This window comes from Microcaecilia unicolor, chromosome 2 (genome assembly GCF_901765095.1).
Source record: "Microcaecilia unicolor chromosome 2, aMicUni1.1, whole genome shotgun sequence".
Classification (NCBI taxonomy): Eukaryota; Metazoa; Chordata; class Amphibia; order Gymnophiona; family Siphonopidae; genus Microcaecilia; species Microcaecilia unicolor.
Genome location: NC_044032.1, coordinates 310,345,441 through 310,367,489, shown reverse-complemented (window position 1 = coordinate 310,367,489; position 22,049 = coordinate 310,345,441). Strand labels below are relative to the sequence as shown.

At 44.9% G+C, this 22,049-nt stretch overlaps 1 long non-coding RNA gene across 1 annotated transcript in view; it reads left to right on the top strand.

The window, feature by feature from the left end:
- Positions 1–22,049, top strand: part of LOC115462434 — a 206,247-nt gene that overhangs the window by 7,652 nt on the left and 176,546 nt on the right. Inside the window, exon 2 of the long non-coding RNA XR_003940846.1 lies at positions 939–1,008. This is a non-coding gene — a long non-coding RNA (uncharacterized LOC115462434). The remainder of the gene's footprint in view (positions 1–938; positions 1,009–22,049) is intronic.

The window sequence follows — 22,049 nt, the reverse complement described above, 5'->3', positions numbered from 1 at the left end:
ACCTCCTGCCTCCCGCTCTTCCTTCCACCAGATCTTCATTTCTTGGCCATTGCTGCTTCTCCTGTTGAGCAGCAGTGGCTGCTACAAAAAAAAAAAGAGCTAACCACCCCAAAAAAATTTTTTTAAAGCAAGCGCGGCACTGCAGGCAGCCTTCAGGCATTGGCTGTCAGCTTTGCAGCTGCTCCTCTCTCCTCTCACTGTCCCCGGAGCACAGCGTAGCAAGAAGTCAATCTCAACTTCCTGCTCCAGGGGCAGTGACATGAGAGGAGATAGGAGTGGCTGCAGAGCCGACAGCCAATGCCTGAAGGCTGCCTGCGGTGCCACGCTTGCTTTTTAAACAGTTTTTTGGTTTGTTTAATCTCCCGTTGAATGCGGGAGACTTGGCAGGTCTGAGCCTAGTGCCTCAAGGAGGCATGCCCTGCCAGCGCATGTGCGAGTCATTACAGTCTTGGCCTTTCTGGGTGCTGGAACTTTCCAAACTCCACTAGGTGCTGCAGCAGTGAGTAGCCAGCTAGGTGCCTTCTGTAGCCAGTTTCTGGAGGCCTTTTTGAAAAGGGACACTGTGTATATCCATGAAGCTGAACAACAGGAAACAATGACAGCTTTCTATGATTTTGCTCATTTCACCTCTGTGCTTGGCACCATTGATGGGACTCATGTGGTCCTCAGGCCACCTGCTCACAGTGAGGCTGAATATCGCAATAGAAAGCATACCACTCAATCAATGTGCAGATTATCTGCAACGTAGCACTCGAGATTACAGATGTCTGTGCTAACTATCCTGGGTGTTGTCATAATTCCTATGTGCTGTCATGCTCAGGCATCCACAAGGCCTTCCAGAATGGGGAAATCAGAGGCAGATGGCTAGTAGGTGAGGAGCATCCTACAACCCCTACACTGTTATCATAATTGATCACATCTCTCTGTTTGCTCCACAGGTGTGCTGCCAGTATTGGCATAGTGGTCTGGAGGATGGAACTTGTGGAGACTGCCACCATATAACCAGAGGTACCTAAGCTAACCTCCTCTCCCTTCTCCTCAATAGAGTTGACTAGGCTATCTGCTAAGCATATGGCTCATGACCCTGATTGTCAACTCACAGAGGCCAGAGGAGGTTCACTAAAATAGGGCCCAAAGTGCTACCAGGGCAGTCATCGAAGGTACATTTGTCCTGCTGAAAACCAGATTCCATTGTCTCTGGTGGTGAGCCAGCAAAATGTGTGGCATTGTTGTAGCCTGCTGCATGCTTCATAATCTGACAGTTAGAAGACAGATGCCATAGCCAGATCCATAACCCAGACCACAGGCTAGGAAGGAGGATAGTGAAAGTGAAGAGGAGGAACCCCACCTGAGGGATCTGCTGCCTCACCGGGCCTGCCAGAATGCTCAGCAAGTGAGACAGAACCTCATTGAAGCACATTTGTTTTGTGAAAAATGTGAGTGTGTTTAGGATATACAGGTGACAAATGGTGATAACATGTGACCCCAGCTTCTCCTCCCCCTTTCCCTTCAGTATCTTTGGGGCTAAAAAGGTGAAGGAAAAAGGCTTCAGTTAAAAAAATATTTACAACAGGGCAAAAATAGTATTAACAAAAGGGGCATGGGAAAAATAAAGACACAAAGAAAGAAAGGGCTACTCTACTGTGTAAACTACACTAAAAGGGTGAGAGAAGGGGAGATGATCATTGTAGGCATGGGACAGATAGAAGGAGGGCTGCCAGAAGCTCCTGGAGCTCCCTAAGGGGGGGCAGGCTTAAGGGTCCTGGGAGGGGTCTTAGCCTAGCAGATAACAAACCAGGCAGCCTAGACCACCTTGTATGACCCTTAGTCACTGCTCAATGGCATCGAGCCTCCCCTTATTCCTCTCCAATACAGGCTGGTTTCTAGAGGCAGGTGTACGTCAAGCTGCAACTGCACCTGCCACTGGAACTAGTTGAGACTCTGCTCTCTGTATTAGAAAGGAGGAGGGTTGAGCCCTGAGGCCATTGCTCTCTCCTGGAGAGGATGCCATCCCCTTCTGAAGCAAGTCCAGCTGCTTCTGGGGTGGGAGATGAGTTCCAGGACTGGCAGGTTCAGGGGGGGGGGGAGGAAATGGTGATCATGGAGATAAGTGAGCTGTCCTCCGCCTTGCTTGCTGTAGCATCATCTTCCTCTTCCTCCTTAAAATAGTAACATAGTAGATCTCATCCTCATCTAGTTTGTCCTGATCCTTCACCAGGGCTGGCCAAGGGATGAGACAGCTTGTTGCTGCGCTACAAGGATGGGAAATATAGACATTGGTTACAATCATGTTCACCCTCAGCTGCACATTTGACCATGACCTGTTCTAATGTGGGTCTTGCAGTTTGGGAGTTGAGCATGGGGTTTAGGGACCAACCTTTGCCTATTGGTGCTACCTTAGCACCCAGTGGCTGCCCTAGAGATGAATGAGAAGCTGAGAGGGTCAAGTGATATTAAAGTGTTACTCATCTGCCTCTGCACGCAGCTCCTGGTGCACTCCAGAGTTTACAGACAACTGTTTTACATGACAAGCCTACTCCTGCTTCCATCTCCCTCTCACAATATTGCATGCCATGTCAATGTCTCTGTCTCTATATGTGCATTCTGGCATGGATAGAGAGACTGTTGTGACCAAGGAGGTTTAATGACAAGAGACAGCATCAGCCCATCTGGTCCATTAGTTGGGCTGAAGCCTCTGTGTGAAGCTTGTTGCCATCTCAATTACATTGTTTTGGGCCTACCAAGATGTTGGTGGCTGCATTGGGTTCCAACCTTCTTGGGGATAGTGGGTAGAGACCAGCTTCAACTTGTTGATGTCATGCCATCTCCTGTCATTAGGTTTACTGGCTGTGACTGTCAGTCAGCATAAAACTTCATAGTATTGGAAGATTATAGAATACTAATTTGTATTTTTAGTTGGCCAACCTACAATCAGACATGAACATGCTGCCCCCATAGTGGATTAGTGATGATATCAAACACATTGCAGAAGAGGTGGCTTGCAGGAGGTGGCTGAGGGTTTCATACAATACATATCATTCTGGGATGTTGACTAAGAAATCCCATCACAGCTTCCCTCAACTGCTTGCATGTTGAACATTCCTCCTCAGGGATACAGGCTTTGCCATTCAAAGAGGCATAATTACACAGGCAAGAAGGTGGCAGAGTGCTTAGATCACCAGATTCAGCATTCTAGGATAATGAGTTCAAATCCCATCAGTGGTTCATGTTCCCCTCATTTCCTTTGGCTTCTTAAGAAGGATCTGTAGGCTAGGGAGGAAGGTGCCTTGTGTTTTGGTGAGTCTACACTGGTCCTGGCTCAGCTAACCAGCACAATTCAGAACTACACTTGTGCACAATACTGTGCATACTTGTAATACTTGCATATCTAGGGAAGGAGATTGTAGGCCATGGTGAGGCTCTCCTATAGCAGAGATAGCAGAGATAGGATCTCCTATGCCCTGGTACAATAAAGGGAAGGGGAAAGGGAATGGGACTTATATATCGCCTTTCTGTGGTTTTTCCAACTACATTCAAAGCAGTTTACATATTATATATAGGTACTTATTTGTACCTGGAACAATGGAGGTTTAAGTGACTTACCCAGAGTCACAAGGAACTGCAGTGGGAATCGAACCCAGTTCCCCAGGATCAGAGTCCGCTGCACTAACCAGTGGGCTACTCCTCCACTCAGTGTCCTCATGGGAGAAATTGTTCTTATTAAACCTATCATAGACAGGTTCTAATTTCAGAGGGCTATAATCAGTGATGAAGCTGATTCCATGTATAATGCAGTGTATTTATATGCCACTTCTAGGCATATAAATACACTCAGTGATATTTGACAATTTTGGTGTGTGCTGTGACCAAACCACATATCTTATTTCAATCACTTTCTAATCCTGCTGCTCCTGCTTCCTCTATTCTCACCTATGCCCAGTGCTTTTTTGAGGGGGTTCTTGGGGGTACTGAGTGCCGGCACCTTTTCCATTGTCTGCTAAAATTGACCCATGGTCCCCAAGTTTTAATGAAAGAGCTCAGGCCTTACACACCAATTCTGCCTTGTCATAGATTCTGTGACTGATTGCAGGGGACCTGGCTATTGTGGGATGAGTCCCTTTCAATGATCAACCCACCCCTGAAGAGTGGCCTAGCATTTGAGTACCGGCACCTTTTTTGCTAGAAAAAACGCACTGCCTATGCCTATACCTGTTACACATCTGTCCATTCCACCCTCCCTTCCCAGCACTGAAGACCCCTATCCATCTCACCTACCCTGTATACCCTCCCTGTATTACAGTTAATGTGTTTGTACGTGGGTGGATGTCTCAGTCTTGGTGTGTGTATTAGTATGGATTTTAATGTGAGTGTAGTGGTGTTGGTGATTGTGGTGGGGAGGGGGGGGGGGAAGAAAGCAGCAGCTGCTTGTCTTGGTATCTCTGTGTCCACTATACCAGGCCTCAAATTGGTTCCCCAAGCATTATCCGAGAATATATTTGTCCTCCAGCATACCAGATTCCGCGGTCTCGAGGGCTCTGGGGGGGAGTATCTTGCAATAGCACAGCCAGATAGCTGATTTAGGCCGGGCCCACGATAAAAGTCAGTGGACCAAAACATTTGTGCACCTCCCTCCCCCCCCCACCCCCCATGCCTCCCCGGCATCCTCCAAAGTAAATGAAATACCTATTCTGACAGGGATCCTCAAGACCTGCCAGCTGAAGAATTCCTTCCTGCCAAACAAGCTTGCTTCTTGGGTGATCGCTGACACCATCACTAAACTGCTGCTGCCAGCCACTGGCCTCCACGTATGCTCAGTTTTGCACATGTATTGAAACTGAGCATGTGCATGGTAGAGGGGCTTGCAGCTGGCAGCAGCAGTTTGGAGACAATGCTGGTGGCCACCCAATAAGTAAGCTCATTTCGTGGGGAGGAGGTCTTCGAAAGGCAAATGATAAAAATAAGATAAGCAGCAAATGAATTAAGGGGTCTTTTATAAAGTGGCGGTAAGCCCAATGCAGACTTACCACTTGCTAATCCAGAACTATGCAGCAGCGCGGCAGTAGTTCCTACCCTCAGAATGCGCCATTTCCAGTGCTACCAAAATATTTTTATTTTTGTGGTGCCGGTGTTTACCTGGCGGTAATCAGGAAGTGCCGCGTGCTGCCTGGTTACTTCCAAGATAGTGTGGGAACCCTTACCGCCACCCACCCACTGCTCCCTGAAATGGCCGCATGGCAAGTGGTTCACATGCTACATGGCCATTTCTATAAAAAAAGACAGTCTTTTACCTGCTGCGGTAAAAGGGGGCCTCAGCATGCATCAAAACATGTGCTAATGTCAGCGCAGGTCCCTTTTTACTGCAGCTTGGTAAAAGGACTCCTAAAAGAGAAGCAAATGATGTTACCAATCAAGACCACATGGGAAAGACCTAATACCATGTCCTAGTACTTGACATAATGTGATGAAGCATCATGTATATACTTGAATGATGAGAGACATCATATTAGTAAAAAATAAAGGAGATAAAAGAGATAAGCCAGTTCACTGGGAATCTCAGCAGAAGAGATGTCTGAAAATTAGATGCAATGAGAAACAGCAGCGATTAACTAGAAGATCCACAAAACTGTAAAAAAAAAAAAAAAGGTTTCCAAATCATGCAAAATGTGGCCTCAGATCTATTCCATTCCGTCAGATGATATTCATATGTAATGATTAAACTCACGTAATTTCACCATTGGGAGATATTTGCTGCTGACATGTATTTCCAATGGAGTAAAACAATTTTGATGGCCAATGCAATCAGAATGTCATATGCACATTTAAAATTGTCAGGATAGCCCTGTGGCAAAGACACAGAGAGAAACAGGATTTCAAGGAAGGATAATAGCATATTAAATTGTGCAATTTCCAAAATGAGATCCCAAACCTGTTTCCAATAGTTAGACTTGGGCAGTTGAAAAGCATATGTTGGAAAGTACCATGTGCTGATTAGTAGTTCCAGCACAGGTTTGTAGATGACTTATGATCTTTTTGGCTTCTTACTGGAGTCCAAACTGATTTGTGCATAACATTGTGTTTGGATCAACGGAGCAGAATGTAGAAGCCAATTCATTCACCTTAGAGCATAACCATTCCCATTATGAAGGTGATAGTAAAATGTTTAGTCCTTTCTCTCATATAGACTGAATTGGAAGGGGAGACTGAAAATTCAAAGACAACAGAGACTTGTACATTTTTGTAGCCACATGAGGTGTGAAATTCCCTGCTTCCAATATTTGAATCACTTCACGCTTCGCTTCTGATGAGGAAGTAAAGCAATGACCTTTGGGGTAAAAAATGCAGTCTTTAATTTGCAAATATTGATAGAGACATTTATATATGGCCTATATTTATTTTGTAGCTGCTGAAAAGAGGAAATGCACCTGTTTTCTACTCATTCCAGTAGAGAGGTGCATGATCAATTTGAATATCTGCATTGTCCTATAGTGGAGTTGTTAGAGTGGTGGCAATGGGGTGTTTCATAGATTGATTTAAAATATGCATCAACTGTACTGTGTACAGGAAGATGGGACAATCTCCTGTGATGGGAAAATTGTAGTGCCCACTAACATAGAAAGCATGAGCAGTTTAATCAGTTTCAGCCTTTGTTCCTGCAGGGATCTCCTTATAGAATGCACTTTCTGGCTAGCTTTGTCATTGTAGCAGTTTAACACAATTTAGAAGGCTTTTGAAAACACAACTGTTTGTGACTGTGTTATTTTTTTTAAAACCTGTGTTAACTGGACCTTTTTATTGCTGAGTGATGTTATGTTTTTGTTTTATTCTATATATTGTTGTTTTATTTTATTATGAATGTTTTCTTGGAAACCACCTAGTTGTAGGCGGTATCTAAACTTTAAAAAAAATTAATTAATTAAGCTAAATAGGCATATTATCAAACTGAGTGGTTTCAAATCACTAACAGGCACTACACAAACGAGAAGCAATGGCATAGGTTCTAAAATCAGGGAAGCTTACACGTCCCTGATTCTTAGGTCTTTTTAAACTCTTAAGGTATATTCTGGGTATTCTAGATTGCCACAGGAATTTGCTGAGAATTTTATCCAGTTGTTTAAAAAAGGAATTTGAAAATGGCAGGGCTAAGATCTACAGTACATAAATCACTTGAGGACATACCATCATATATATATATATATATATATTTACTCAAGGCGATGTACAGTAATCTCTAATCTACCCCGCCATGTTAGCTATAAAGGTGACCATGCATTGCAAATATCCTGCATTTTTGCCAGAAGAAGTTGGACATCAAGCTGCATTGCAATGTGTCCTCAATAGTAGAATGGAATTTGATACTTTAGGACCCTGTTTACTAAGGTGTGCTAGCGTTTTTAGCTCACGCTAAATACTAGAGACACCCATATATTCCTATGGGTGTCTCTAGCATAGCACAAGCTAATCATTAGCACGCACTAAAAACACTAGTGCACCTATAGCGCAGCTTAGTAAACAGGGCCCTAAGTATTTAAGTTCATCATTACACCATTGGAGAAAAAAATGGAGTAACCAAGTCTTTTGTACACAATATGTTTAGGGGCACCACCTCTGTCTTTCCCAATTTACTGAATACCCTGACAGAGTTCCAAATGTTTTTAATAACGAAAGCACCTCTGGTATCATCTGGACTTCTAATATCCGCTACCTACGTTCCTGTACCCGCTCCGCCGAACGCCTCTGGTGGAAATCTCGGGCCCTTGCTGATTTCTTACACTTTAAGTTCATGCTGACCTCCTTCCAATCTGCTCTTTTACGTGCCAAACAGGATTATTATATCCAACTGACCAACTCTCTTGGCTCTAATCCTCGACTTCTCTTCACCACATTGAACTCTCTCCTCAAGGTGCCCCCTCCCCCAACTCCCCCTTCATTATCTCCTCAGACCCTTGCTGAATTCTTTCACAACAAGGTTCAAAAGATAAACCTTGCTTTCTCTACCTCACCAGCTCTCCCTCCACTAGTCCGTTCCCCTCTCTCTCCTTCCCCTCATTCCCTTTCCTCCTTTCCTGAAGTTACTATTGAGGAAACTACACTTCTCCTTTCTTCCTCAAAATGTACCACCTGTTCCTCTGATCCCATTCCCACCCACCTTCTTAATGCCATCTCTCCTACTCTTATTCCTTTTATCTGTCACATTCTCAACCTCTCACTTTCCACTGCGACTGTCCCTGCTTCCTTTAAACATGCTGTGGTCACACCTCTCCTTAAGAAGCCTTCACTTGACCCTACTTGTCCCTCTAATTACCGACCCATCTCCCTCCTTCCTTTTCTCTCCAAATTACTTGAGCGTGCTGTTCACCGCCGCTGCCTTGATTTTCTCTCCTCACATGCTATTCTTGACCCATTACAATCTGGTTTTCGCCCTCTCCACTCAACTGAAACTGCGCTTACTAAAGTCTCCAATGACCTATTACTGGCTAAATCCAGAGGTCAATATTCCATCCTCATTCTTCTTGATCTTTCCGCTGCTTTTGACACTGTCGATCACAGCATACTTCTCGATACCCTGTCCTCACTTGGATTCCAGGGCTCTGTCCTTTCCTGGTTCTCTTCCTACCTCTCCCTCCGCACCTTTAGTGTTCACTCTGGTGGATCCTCTTCTACTTCTATCCCTCTGCCTGTCGGTGTACCTCAGGGTTCTGTTCTTGGTCCCCTCCTCTTTTCTATCTACACTTCTTCCCTTGGTTCATTAATCTCATCCCATGGCTTTTCCTACCACCTCTATGCTGATGACTCCCAAATCTACCTTTCTACCCCTGATATCTCACCTTGCATCCAAACCAAAGTTTCAGCGTGCTTGTCTGACATTGCTGCCTGGATGTCTCAACGCCACCTGAAATTAAATATGACCAAAACCGAGCTTCTCATTTTCCCCCCCCAAACCCACCTCCCCGCTCCCCCCGTTTTCTATTTCTGTTGATGGCTCTCTCATTCTCCCTGTCTCCTCAGCTCGAAACCTTGGGGTCATCTTTGACTCTTCTCTCTCCTTCTCTGCTCATATCCAGCAGACCGCCAAGACCTGTCGTTTCTTTCTTTACAACATCCGTAAAATCCGCCCCTTTCTTTCCGAGCACTCTACCAAAACCCTCATCCACACCCTTGTCACCTCTCATTTAGACTACTGCAATCTGCTTCTTGCTGGCCTCCCACTTAGTCACCTCTCCCCTCTCCAGTCGGTTCAAAACTCTGCTGCCCGTCTCATCTTCCGCCAGGGTCGCTTTACTCATACTACCCCTCTCCTCAAGACCCTTCACTGGCTCCCTATCCGTTTTCGCATCCTGTTCAAACTTCTTCTACTAACCTATAAATGTATTCACTCTGCTGCTCCCCAGTATCTCTCCACACTCGTCCTTCCCTACACCCCTTCCCGTGCACTCCGCTCCATGGATAAATCCTTCTTATCGGTTCCCTTCTCCACTACTGCCAACTCCAGACTTCGCGCCTTCTATCTCGCTGCACCCTACGCCTGGAATAAACTGCCTGAGCCCCTACGTCTTGCCCCATCCTTGGCCACCTTTAAATCTAGACTGAAAACCCACCTCTTTAACATTGCTTTTGACTCGTAACCACTTGTAACCACTCGCCTCCACCTACCCTCCTCTCTTCCTTCCCGTTCACATTAATTGATTTGATTTGCTTACTTTATTTATTTTTTGTCTATTAGATTGTAAGCTCTTTGAGCAGGGACTGTCTTTCTTCTATGTTTGTACAGCGCTGCGTATGCCTTGTAGCGCTATAGAAATGCTAAATAGTAGTAGTAGTAGTAGACAGGCCACCTGTACTCATAGACGGACACTTTGACCTCCATAGAACCAAAGGTAATCCTATGATATGAGGGTGAGCTTGTATGGTTAGCAAAAGAGGTTTAGGACCAAATTAAAAAGGAGGAGAGATAATGGGCAACCTTTCCTAGTATCTTGCGTGAGAGAAAAGGATGACATAGATTCTATTCACAAAAGTTTTCTGGCCCAGGGCTGGTGGTACAATTTCTTAACTATGTTAATAAATGCCTCCTCTAAATGGAACCACTTAAGTATTTCAAATAAATAATTCCACTCTACAAAATCAAAGGCCTTTTCGGCATCTAACACCACAACACAACTGGAAATGGCAGAATACGTTTAGTATTGTCCAAGGCCATTCATCCATAGACAAATCCATTTTGAGCGGCAGTGATTAGAAACATAGAAACATGACGGCTGATAACAGCCAAATGGCCCATCCAGTCTGCCCATACACAGCAACCACTATCTCCTCCTTTCCCTAAGAGATCCCACGTGTCTGTCCCATGCTTTCTTATATTCAGACACAGTCCTCATCTTCATCACCTCCACCGGGAGGCGATTCCACGCATCCACCATGCTTTCCGTGAAAAAGTATTTATATTTCCTTAGATTACTCCTGAGCCTATAACTTCTTGATTTCATCCTATACCCTTTCATTCCAGAGTTTTCCTTCATTTGAAAGAGGCTCACCTCCTGTACATTAATGCCACAGATGTATTTAAACGTCTCCAGCATATCCCCTCTCTCTCACCTTTCTTCCAAAGTATACATATTGAGAGTCTTAAGTCTGTCCCCATACCATTTATGAAAAATACCACTGACCAATTTTGTAGCCACCCTCTGGACCAATTCCATCCTTTTTATATCTTTCCATAGGTGTGGTCTCAAGAATTGCACACAGTATTCTAGATGGGGCCTCATCAGATGCTTATACAAGGTCAATATCACCTTTTTTTCCTGCTGGCCATTCCACTCTCTATGCACCTGAGGCTTTGACCGCCACCTTTGCTACCTGTTTGGACACTTTGAGATCATCAGACATAATCACCCCCAAGTCTCACTCTTCTTTCATACACAGAAGTACTTCACCCCCTAATACTATGCTTTTCACTTGGATTTTTACAACCGAAGTATATGACCCTGTATTTTTTAGCATTAAATCTGAGTTGCCCATTGCTGGACCATTCTTCAAGCTTTGCCAGATCCCTCCTCATGCTATCCACACCCTCTGGGGGTGTCTTCTATATTACACTTTGGTATTGTCCGTAAAGAGACAAACCTTACCAGACAGTCCTTCTGCAATATCACTCCCAAAGATGTTAAAAAGAACCAGCTCAAGGACCGATCCCTGTGGTACATCACTGTTAACATCCTTTTCCTTGGAGCAAATTCCATTCACCACTACCCTCTGTCTCCTTCCACTTTACCAGTTTATAACCCATTCAGTCACTTTAGAACCCATACCAAGGGCACTCAGTTTAAATATCAGTCGCCTGTGAGGAACTGTGTCAAAGGCTTTGCTAAAATTCAAGTACACCACATCTAGCACCCAAATCAATCAGATTTGTCTGACAAGACCTGCCTCTAGTGAAACCATACTGTCTCAGGTTGAACAGTCCATTTGATTCTAGAAACCTCACAATACTCTGCTTTAGTGAAGTGAAAAGCATAGTATTAGGGGGTGAAGTACTTCTGTGTATGAAAGAAGAGTGAGACTTGGGGGTGATTATGTCTGATGATCTCAAAGTGTCCAAACAGGTAGCAAAGGTGGCGGTCAAAGCCTCAGGTGCATAGAGTAGAATGGCCAGCAGGAAAAAAAGGTGATATTGACCTTGTATAAGCATCTGATGAGGCCCGCAGGAGGTGGTGGAGATGAAAACGGTAACGGAATTCAAACATGCGTGGGATATGCATAAAGGAATCCTGTGCAGCAGGAATGGATCCTCAGAAGCTTAGCTGAAATTGGGTGGCGGAGCAGGTGGGGGGAAGAGGGGTTGGTGGTTGGGAGGCTAGGATAGGGGAGGGCAGACTTATACGGTCTGTACCAGAGCCGGTGATGGGAGACAGGACTGGTGGTTGGGAGGCGGGAAATACTGCTGGGCAGACTTATACGGTCTGTGCCCTGAAAAAGACAGGTACAAATTCAAGATATGAGTTTATCTTGGGCAGACTAGATGGACCATGCAGGTCTTTTTCTGCCGTCATCTATTATATATGTAGAAGCATTTCAATTAGTTTACTCACCACCGAGGTCAGACTAACAGGTCTGCAATTCCCGACCTCCTCCTTACACTCTTGTGCAAAGTAACCACATCTGCCCTTCTCCAGTCCTCCGGTACCACTCCAGACTCTATGGAAGCATTGAAGAGGTCAGACAATGGAGCCGTCAAAACTTCCCTGAGTTCTTTGAGCAACCTTGGAAGTATCCCATCAGTCCTCATCACTTTATCTATTTTTAGTTTAGCAAGCTCCTCACAGTCTTCTGAGAATCGGTCCAGGTCTACCGAACATCTATTCCCATTAGCATTTGTTTTCTGCAGACTGCAGTCCTAACCCTGACCTGTCATCCATGAACACAGAACAGAAATAATTGTTAAGCACTTCAGATTTATCCTTTTTATCTTCTACATATTCCTCCCCTTCACACTTGACAAGTCATTTTGGCACTTCCTTCTATCACTTATATATCTAAAATAAAGTCTTGTCCCTCAGTTTTACTGTACTGGCTCTCTTTTTTTCCATTTGTATCTTTGCTTTCTTGACAGCTTTTCCAGCTCCTCTTAGCTTTTCTAGGTATTTTTGCTTGTCTTTCTCTTTCTGCTTAGTCTTGTAACTTATGAAGTCTAACCTTTTTTCTCTTAACTTTTCAGCTACTACATTTGAGAACCAAAGCGGCCATCTTTTCCTCTTACTTTTGCATACTTTTCTAACATGAAGGTTTGCTGCCTTTAAATGAGCTCCCTTCAGTTTCGCCCACTGTTCTACTTCCTTCAACTGTTCCCATCCAACTATCTCTTCCTTGAGATATTCCCCCATCTTGGCAAAGTTATACTTTTTTAAGTCCAGAACCTTCAATCTTGAATAAGCCCTCTCCTCAAGTGTCTTAATATTGAACCACACCATCCAGTGATTGCTAGATGCCAAATGATCACCCACTCTAACATCAGAAACACTCTCCCAGTTTATAAGCACCAGGTCCAGGATAACTTTTTCTGCGTAGGTTCCATTACCAACTGCTGGAGCAATTCTTCCTGAAGAGAATCCAAGATCTCCTTGCTTCTAGATGACCCCACAGCAGGGACGTCCCAATCAATGCCTGGCATATTAAAATCACCTATCAGTAGTTCTTCACCTTTCATAGCTATCTTGTGAATGTGTTCAATTAAATCTCTGTCCATTTCCTTCTGTTTGTGACGGAGACCTATATATCACACCAGTGTAAATACCTTTTCCATTCCCTCTTTCAAGATTAACCCACAGTGGTTCTTCCTTACCCCATATGTCCTACAATTCTGTCAGTCTGATATTATTCCTAACATATAATGCCACTCCTCCACTCTTTTTTTCCTACCCTATCTTTTCTGAATAGTTTATAGCCAGGTATAACTATATCCCAGTCATGGTTCTCTGTGAACCATGTCTCCGTGATGGACACTAAATCCAAGTTGGCTTCTACCATTACCACCTCTAGATCTATACATTTGTTTCCCACTCTACAGGCTTTGGTATACAAAGCTGTCCTATCACTATCCTTTTCCCCTTTACACGTGGAATTTCAATCCATAGGGATTCCAAGATGTGTTTTGTCTCCTGCAGAATTTTCAATCTGTTTGATTCAAGTCCCTCCTTAACATACAATGCTATCCCTCCACCAATTTGATCCACCCTATCACTACGATTTAATTATTACCCCAGTATGACAGTGTCCCACTGGTTATCCTCCTTCCACCAGGTCTCAGAGATGCCTGACAAGCTGATAAGAAAACCCTCTCAGACTAAGCTGAGAGGGTGTTAACATTGTCTGAGACAGGCCAAATAAGAAGAGTAGGATGGAGTTAATTTTGGGAAAGAAAAATGTGAGGTTGGGTAAAGTAATTATGGTCTGTGGGAAAGATCTTAATTGGTTGGTGAAACAGTTTTCTAGTTTAAAATATAAAACAAAGAGGTGGGAGGAGTGGAGGCGAGTTTACAACATTTGGGAGTTGAGAGGGAGCAGGGTGGGTTATTGTAACAACTTATGATTAACATGAGGAGAATTTTACCCCCCCCCCCCACGTCCTTAAGTGTCTATCCACCTTATAATCGAAAGAGAAAAACGCCTAGATTTTGACCCAAATCGGGAGATAGACGTTTATCTCACAAAAACAAATAAATCGGTATAATCGAAAGCCGATTTTGGACGTTTTCAACTGCACTTCGTCGCGGATGCGGACAAAGTTGATGGGGGCGTGTCAGAGGTGTGGCGAAGGTGGAACTGGGGTGTGGTTCTCGGCCGAGGAGAGATGTACGCGTTAGAGCGATAATCGAAAAAATAAAGGCGTTTTTAGCGAACATTTAGGACACTTTTGTTGGACCCTTTTTTCACACGAACAGGTCCCAAAAAAGTGCTCTAAATGACCAGATGACCATCGGAGGGAATCGGGGATGACCTCCCCTGACTCCCCCAGTGGTCACTAACCCCCTCCCACCACAAAAAAAATGATGTTTCACAACTTTTTATTTTCACCATCAAATGTCATACCCACCTCCCTGGCAGCAGTATGCAGGTCCCTGGAGCAGTTGTTAGGGGGTGCAGTGGACTTCAGGCAGGTGGACCTAGGCCCATCCCCCCCTACCTGTTACAATTGTGCTGTTTAATGCTTATTAGTCGTCCAACCCCCCCAAACCCACTGTACCCACATGTAGGTGCCCCCTTCACCCCTTAGGGCTATAATAATGGTGTAGACTTGTGGGCAGTGGGTTTTGAGGGGGATTTGGGGGGCTCAACACACAAGGGAAGGGTGCTATGCACCTGGGAGCTCTTTTACCTTTTTTTTTGTTTTTGTAAAAGTGCCCCGGTTGGTGTCCTGGCATGTGAGGGGGACCAGTGCACTACAAATCCTGGCCCCTCCCACGAACAAATGCCTTGGATTTATTCGTTTTTGAGCTGGGCGCTTTCATTTTCCATTATCGCTGAAAAACAAAAACGCTCAGCTCACAAATTGTCGAATAAAACATGGACATCTATTTTTTGCAAAAATACGGTTCGGTCCGCCCCTTCACGGACCCGTTCTTGGAGATAAACGCCCATGGAGATAGACGTTTTCGTTCGATTATGCCCCTCCACGTATGTTGTTTAGTTGTTGCTGTACCATTGTGGGTTTTGAAGTATTTAGACCGTGGGGGTTGGGGGTCTGTTAGGTGGTTGCAGCTTTTATGATGGAATGGTAGAAGTGAGTTATCTAGTTCCAAATAGAAATATGAAATGAACAGAGAGAAGATCATTTTAAACATTATGAACACTCGAGGGCAGAACCGACACGAGTTGAGTTTGATTCTATGACACCATGGGTCATGCCAATGTGTGTTATCTGAAAATGTTATGCTTTTAAGGGCCCTTTTGCTAAGCCGCGTAGGTGCCCATGTGCGCCAATTTGGAACTACTGCCCGGCTACCGCGTGGCCCGGGCAGTAATTTCATTTTGTATGCGCATCCAGTTGGCTCATCAGAAATTTTCCAGCTTGTGGAGCTAACCGGGCGGTAATTAGCATTGTACACACACTGACAATTACTTCCCAGTTAACATGTAAGACCTTACCGCTTAGTCAATGGGTGGCGGTAAGGTCTCAGGCCCAAAATGGATGCGCACCAATTTTTATTTTGCTTCATGTCCATTTTCGCACCCCCCCCCCCCCACCACCAAAAAAGGCCTTTTTTGCAGGTGTGCAAAAAAATGGACATGTGCACGTCGAATACATGCGTCTACACCAGTGCAGGCCATTTTTAAGCGCACTTCATAAAAGGACCCCTTAGAGAGCTAGTTTCGATACCAATTAGCTCTATGTGATTGTTAAATGCATTTGGGTTACATCTGTTATAAATATTGTTATGAAATAAAGCTGTGGCCAACACAATATATTCCACTAAAATATATTGTAGTTGTGCTACTTTGCTATATTATATGTTTTGAAATGGAAGAGGTGAGGTGGAGTTTGCGATTGACAATGTTAGGAAAAGAACCTTCCAGGAACAGGCAATACAATGTCATGGTTCTTCTTTGAGAAGACCCAAATATTTCACCCCGTTTCTGCCCTATCGTGCTGCCTACACAAACACTCATTTTCAGGAGCCAGAAACCAATAATTTATAAATCTAGCAAAACAAAAAATAATTTAATGATGTTTTGGTGTCACAGCAGTACAGGGAGGTTCCTTAGAAAGGTCCAATGAGGCAAGTGTTTATTGGGAGGAGGAATTATGCAATATTAGTAAGTCTGACATTTGTGAAGATGAATGAGATGAAGAAAATAATCTAAGGGCTCCATGTGTCAATCTATTGCTTGAGGTGTGTATCTACTTATGTAAGTTACCTCATTCAGTTACACTGCAGACTGTAAACATGAAAATCCTGTACAGCCAATGCTAAATTATTTTCTACCAAGAATGTTTAAGAAACAATGGCAGTATTTCAAATCATCATGCCCTTCTCTCAATGTAATTCTACTTCTGCTATCCCCACCCCCAGTTTCTGCCAACATATTTCCTTTCATTCTCTCTGGCTCTGTTTTTCGGTATCTCTCTCTGCACCCATCCAGCAGCTTCTTTCATTTTTTTTCTGGCCCCATCCAGCACCTTGCCTTTCTCTATACCCCCCCATATATTATATCATCTCTTTCTAGCTATCTTTCTCTCCCCATCATACCCAGCTTCCCCCCTCTCTCATCCCCTCCCCTATAATCCAGCATTCCCTCTTCCCCCATGTTCAGCATCTCCCCTGTCTCTTCTCTACATTGTCACACGGCCTGAGACTCCCCCCCCCACACACACACCCACACCCACACACACTTTCTCTCTTCCCTCCCTCCTTGTCTTCCCCTGGTCCAGCATTTGTTTTGAAACCTCCTTCCCTACCTCCTGCTGCTGCTGCCACCACATCCCAATAGGTAGTGTTATCATCATGAAAGACTACAGAGGAAATTGGAGAGTCATGGGATAGTAGGTAGTGTTCTATTGTGAATTAAAAACTGGTTAAAAGATAGAAAACGTGGATGGGGCATAATCGAACGGGGTGCCCAAGTTTTCCTGAGGGCGTCCTCACAGGACGTCCCCGCGAAGGGGCAGGGAAATCTGTATTATCGAAACAAGATGAGTGTCCATCTTTCATTTCAATAATACGGTCGGGGACGCCCAAATCTTAACATTGAGGTCGACCTTAGAGATGGTCGTCCTTAGAGATGGTCGTCCCCGGTTTTCAGCGATAATGGAAACCGAGGATGTCCATCTCATAAACAACCAAATCCAAGCCATTTGGTCATGGGAGGAGCCAGTATTCATAGTGCACTGGTCCCTCTCACATGCCAGGACACAAACCGCGCACCCTAGGGGGCACTGCAGTGGACTTCAGAAATTGCTCCCAGGTGCATAGCTCCCTTACCTTGGGTGCTGAGCCCCCCAAACCCCACTCCCTACAACTGTACAACACTACCATAGCCCTAAGGGGTGAAGAGGGGCACCTAGATGTGGGTACAGTGGGTTTCTGGTGGGTTTTGAAGGACTCACATTTACCACCACAAGTGTAACAGATAGGGGGGGATGGGCCTGGGTCCGCCTGCCTGAAGTGCACAGCAGTACCCACTAAAACTACTCCAGGGACCTGCATACTGCTGTGATGGAGCTGGGTATGACATTTGAGGCTGGCATAGAGGCTGTCAAAAAATATTTTTTAAGTCTTTTTTTAGGGTGGGGGGGGGGGGGGGTTAGTGACCACTGGAGGAGTAAGGGGAGGTCATCCCCGATTCCCTCCGGTGGTCATCTGATCAGTTCGGGCACCTTTTTGAGGCTTGGTCGCAAGAAAAAATGGACCAAGTAAAGTCGGCCAAGTGTTCGTCAAGGACGCCCTTCTTTTTCCATTATCGGCCGAGGACGCCCATGTGTTTAGCATGGCCCAGTCCCGCCTTCGCTACGCTTCTGACACGCCCCGTGATGGAAAGCAGTTGGGGATGCCCAGAATCGGCTTTCGATTATGCCGATTTGGGCGACCCTGAGAGAAGGCAACGACTTGTACAGGGGCATCAACACTTCCTTTCTTCTGCTGTATAGAGAGAGGTGTGATCAGCAGAAGAAAGGAAGTGTTGATGCCCCTGTACAAGTCGTTGGTGAGGCCCCACCTGGAGTATTGTGTTCAGTTTTGGAGGCCGTACCTTGCGAAGGATGTTAAAAAAATGGAAGCGGTGCAAAGAAAAGCTACGAGAATAGTATGGGATTTGCGTTCCAAGACGTATGAGCAAAGACTGCCTGACCTGAACATGTATACCCTGGAGGAAAGGAGGAACAGGGGTGATATGATACAGACATTCAAATACTTGAAAGGTATTAATCCGCAAAAAAAATTTTTCCGGAGATGGGAAGGCAGTAGAATGAGAGGTCATGAAATGAGATTGAAGGGGGGCAGACTCAAAAAAGATGTCAGGAAGTATTTTTTCACGGAGAGGGTGGTGGATGCTTGGCATGCCCTCCCGCGAGAGGTGGTGGAGATGAAAACGGTAACGGAATTCAAACATGCGTGGGATATGCATTAAGGAATCCTGTGCAGTAGAAATGGATCCTCAGAAGCTTAGCCAAAATTAGGTGGCGGAGCAGGTGGGGGAAGAGAGGTTGGTGGTTGGGAGGCGAGGATAGTGGAGGGCAGACTTATACGGTCTGTGCCAGAGCCGGTGATGGGAGGTGGGACTGGTGGTTGGGAGGTGGGAAATACTGCTGGGCAGACTTGTACGGTCTGTGCCCTGAAAAAGGCAGGTACAAATCAAGGTAAGGTATACACATATGAGTTTATCTTGTTGGGCAGACTGGATGGACCATGCAGGTCTTTTTCTGCCGTCATCTACTATGTTACTATCCACCTTATAATCGAAAGAGAAAAACGCCTAGATTTCGACCCAAATCGGGAGATAGACGTTTATCTCACAAAAACGAATAAATCGGTATAATCGAAAGCCGATTTTGGACGTTTTCAACTGCACTCCGTCGCGGATGCGGACAAAGTTGATGGGGGCGTGTCAGAGGTGTGGCGACGGTGGAACTGGGGCGTGGTTATCGGCTGAGGAGAGATGTACGCGTTAGGGCGATAATCGAAAAAATAAAGGCGTTTTTAGCGAACATTTAGGACACTTTTGTTGGACCCTTTTTTCATATGAACAGGTCCCAAAAAAGTGCTCTAAATGACCAGATGACCATCGGAGGGAATCGGGGATGACCTCCCCTGACTCCCCCAGTGGTCACTAACTCCCTCCCACCACAAAAAAATGATGTTTCACAACTTTTTATTTTCACCATCAAATGTCATACCCACCTCCCTGGCAGCAGTATGCAGGTCCCTGGAGCAGTTGTTAGGGGGTGCAGTGGACTTCAGGTAGGTGGACCCAGGCCCATCCCCCCCTACCTGTTACAATTGTGCTGTTTAATGCTTATTAGTCGTCCAACCCCCCCAAACCCACTGTACCCACATGTAGGTGCCCCCCTTCACCCCTTAGGGCTATAAAAATGGCGTAGACTGGTGGGCAGTGGGTTTTGAGGGGGATTTGGGGGGCTCAACACACAAGGGAAGGGTGCTATGCACCTAGGAGCTCTTTTACCTTTTTTTGTTTTTGTAAAAGTGCCCCCTAGGGTGCCCGGTTGGTGTCCTGGCATGTGAGGGGGACCAGTGCACTACGAATCCTGGCCCCTCCCACGAACAAATGCCTTGGATTTATTCGTTTTTGAGCTGGGCGCTTTCATTTTCCATTATCGCTGAAAAACAAAAACGCCCAGCTCACAAATTGTCGAATAAAACATGGACGTCTATTTTTTGCGAAAATACGGTTCGGTCCGCCCCTTCACGGACCCGTTCTTGGAGATAAACGCCCATGGAGATAGACGTTTTCGTTCGATTATGCCCCTCCACGTTACTTAAGTACATATTTGCAGAGATAAAAAAAGGAGGACTCAAAAAATAAACACGGTTTCAACCTTTGCTAAAGAAATATTTAATCATAGCAAACGTTATATGTATTTTAGTTAATGAGCAGACATCAAACAGTGCCTGACTTATAGTACAGCAGTAGACAATAATCTACTTTTCAAAAACTTACTACTAGTACTACTACTTATCATTTCTAAAGTGCTACTAGACATATGCAACGCTGTACACTGGAGTACACAGCTTTGAGTTTGCCTGAGTCTGAGCCCAAGCATGCTTATGAGAAGAGCAGATATCTCTCAACAACTTTGGCTGGCTTCTATGATAGTCTTTGCATGACATAGGCTTAACGTTGTGCTGCATGAACAAAATCCTTTTGACAGATTCCACCAGCAGGGAGACAAATGACTAATTAATAGGCCATAGATGGTTTCTCTCATTATGTGAGTAACGGTGTGTTGGTCATAGAAACATTAAAGAAAAAGAGAATATTTTCTTAAAAATTAAAAAATCTGGATGACATATTTGAAGAAGTCCAAAATGAGGACATGACCTCTTATAATAGGCCCATTGCAAAAGCAGTACTAAAACAAATACTAAGCATCAGCTGTAGAGCCTTTAAGTCCTTTCACACAAGCTGCTTCTGCTTTCTACCTCTGAGATCAAACTCTCCACAGCTGGTGCTTAGTGTTTGTTTTTCTCCTGTTAACTGCTATGAGCCTGGCTGGATATAGGGACAGCAGTAGCAGAAGAGCAAGGGATGAGGTTTTCTGAAATTTGGGTAGACCAGGGCCTATGTGGCCCACTTTGTTCCAATGCCACAGACTCCCTAGACTTTGGATTATGCTTATTTATTCCATGTTAGAGTGATTTTATTTTTACTTATTTTTTTACTGTGTGATATTTGTGCTTATGATTGTATGATAAATTAGATTTTGTCCTGCTTCTTTTGTCTTCTTCTGCTTGATTTGTTGTGGATGTATTTATAAAATTTATAGACCACCTTACTGATGCTAAAGTGAAGGGCGTGGCAATGGGGTCTTCCGTGACTCCCTCTATCGCCTGTTTGTATATGACACAGTTTGAGAAACAATTTGTATATAATTCCAGACATGAACAGTGTATTCTAATCTGGAAAAGATTTATTGATGACATAGTAATGTTTTGGAAAGGTTTAGAGGATATCTTGCAGGAGTTCATACTTTATATTAATCAGGTAAACACTAACATTAGCTTTACATCACATTTTGATAGATCCGAAATATAATTTTTGGATGCTCAAATTTGACTTTCTCCAGGGAATGTTCTTGCTATCCTACTATATAAATGAAGAGTGACCGACATCACAGATGTCTTCCGACGTTGTTAGAGGCAGTAACAGCAGTACGTCACAGCTATCTCGCAACGTCGTTAAACAAAACACTGTACTTTTAAGGAATATAAAAACTGTTACACACATGCTTAAATCCCTATGCCCAACCACGAGGGTACAATACAAAATGCCCGGTCACTCATATGTGCACTTACTCCTCCAAGAAATACAGGAACAGATTTTGACATGTTCCTGCCACTTCATCTTAGACCTGCTGTCCAGCCGCCGCCCCTGTCGGTTCCTCGACATCCATGATCCCACATTATAAAGAACCCGCTTCCTCCTCCTGGTACCCTGAACAGAAGAGTTTCATGCAAGATCAGGGTTGCCAGGTGGAAAATTTTTTCCCCACCCAAACCAGCCCAAAACCCGCCCAAAGTCAAACCCGCCCCTGACACCCCCACCCCCGCCGTCATCAACCCCGCCGTCATCAACCCCCCGTCATCGGCCCCGCCTCTTCCGTCATCGGCCCCACCTCTTCCGTCACCGGCCCCGCCTCCCCCGTCATCGGCCCCGCCCAGAATGTCACTAACCCCGCCCAAAATGCCACTAGCCCCGCCCCCACGGCCCGAAAAAACCACTAAAAAACCGCCGAAAGACCCCAAAACAAGCCCAAAAAACCGCAACCCGCCACGGGCAAAAATTTCCCGTAGAAAACCGCCCAATTGGGCGGGAAAACCGCC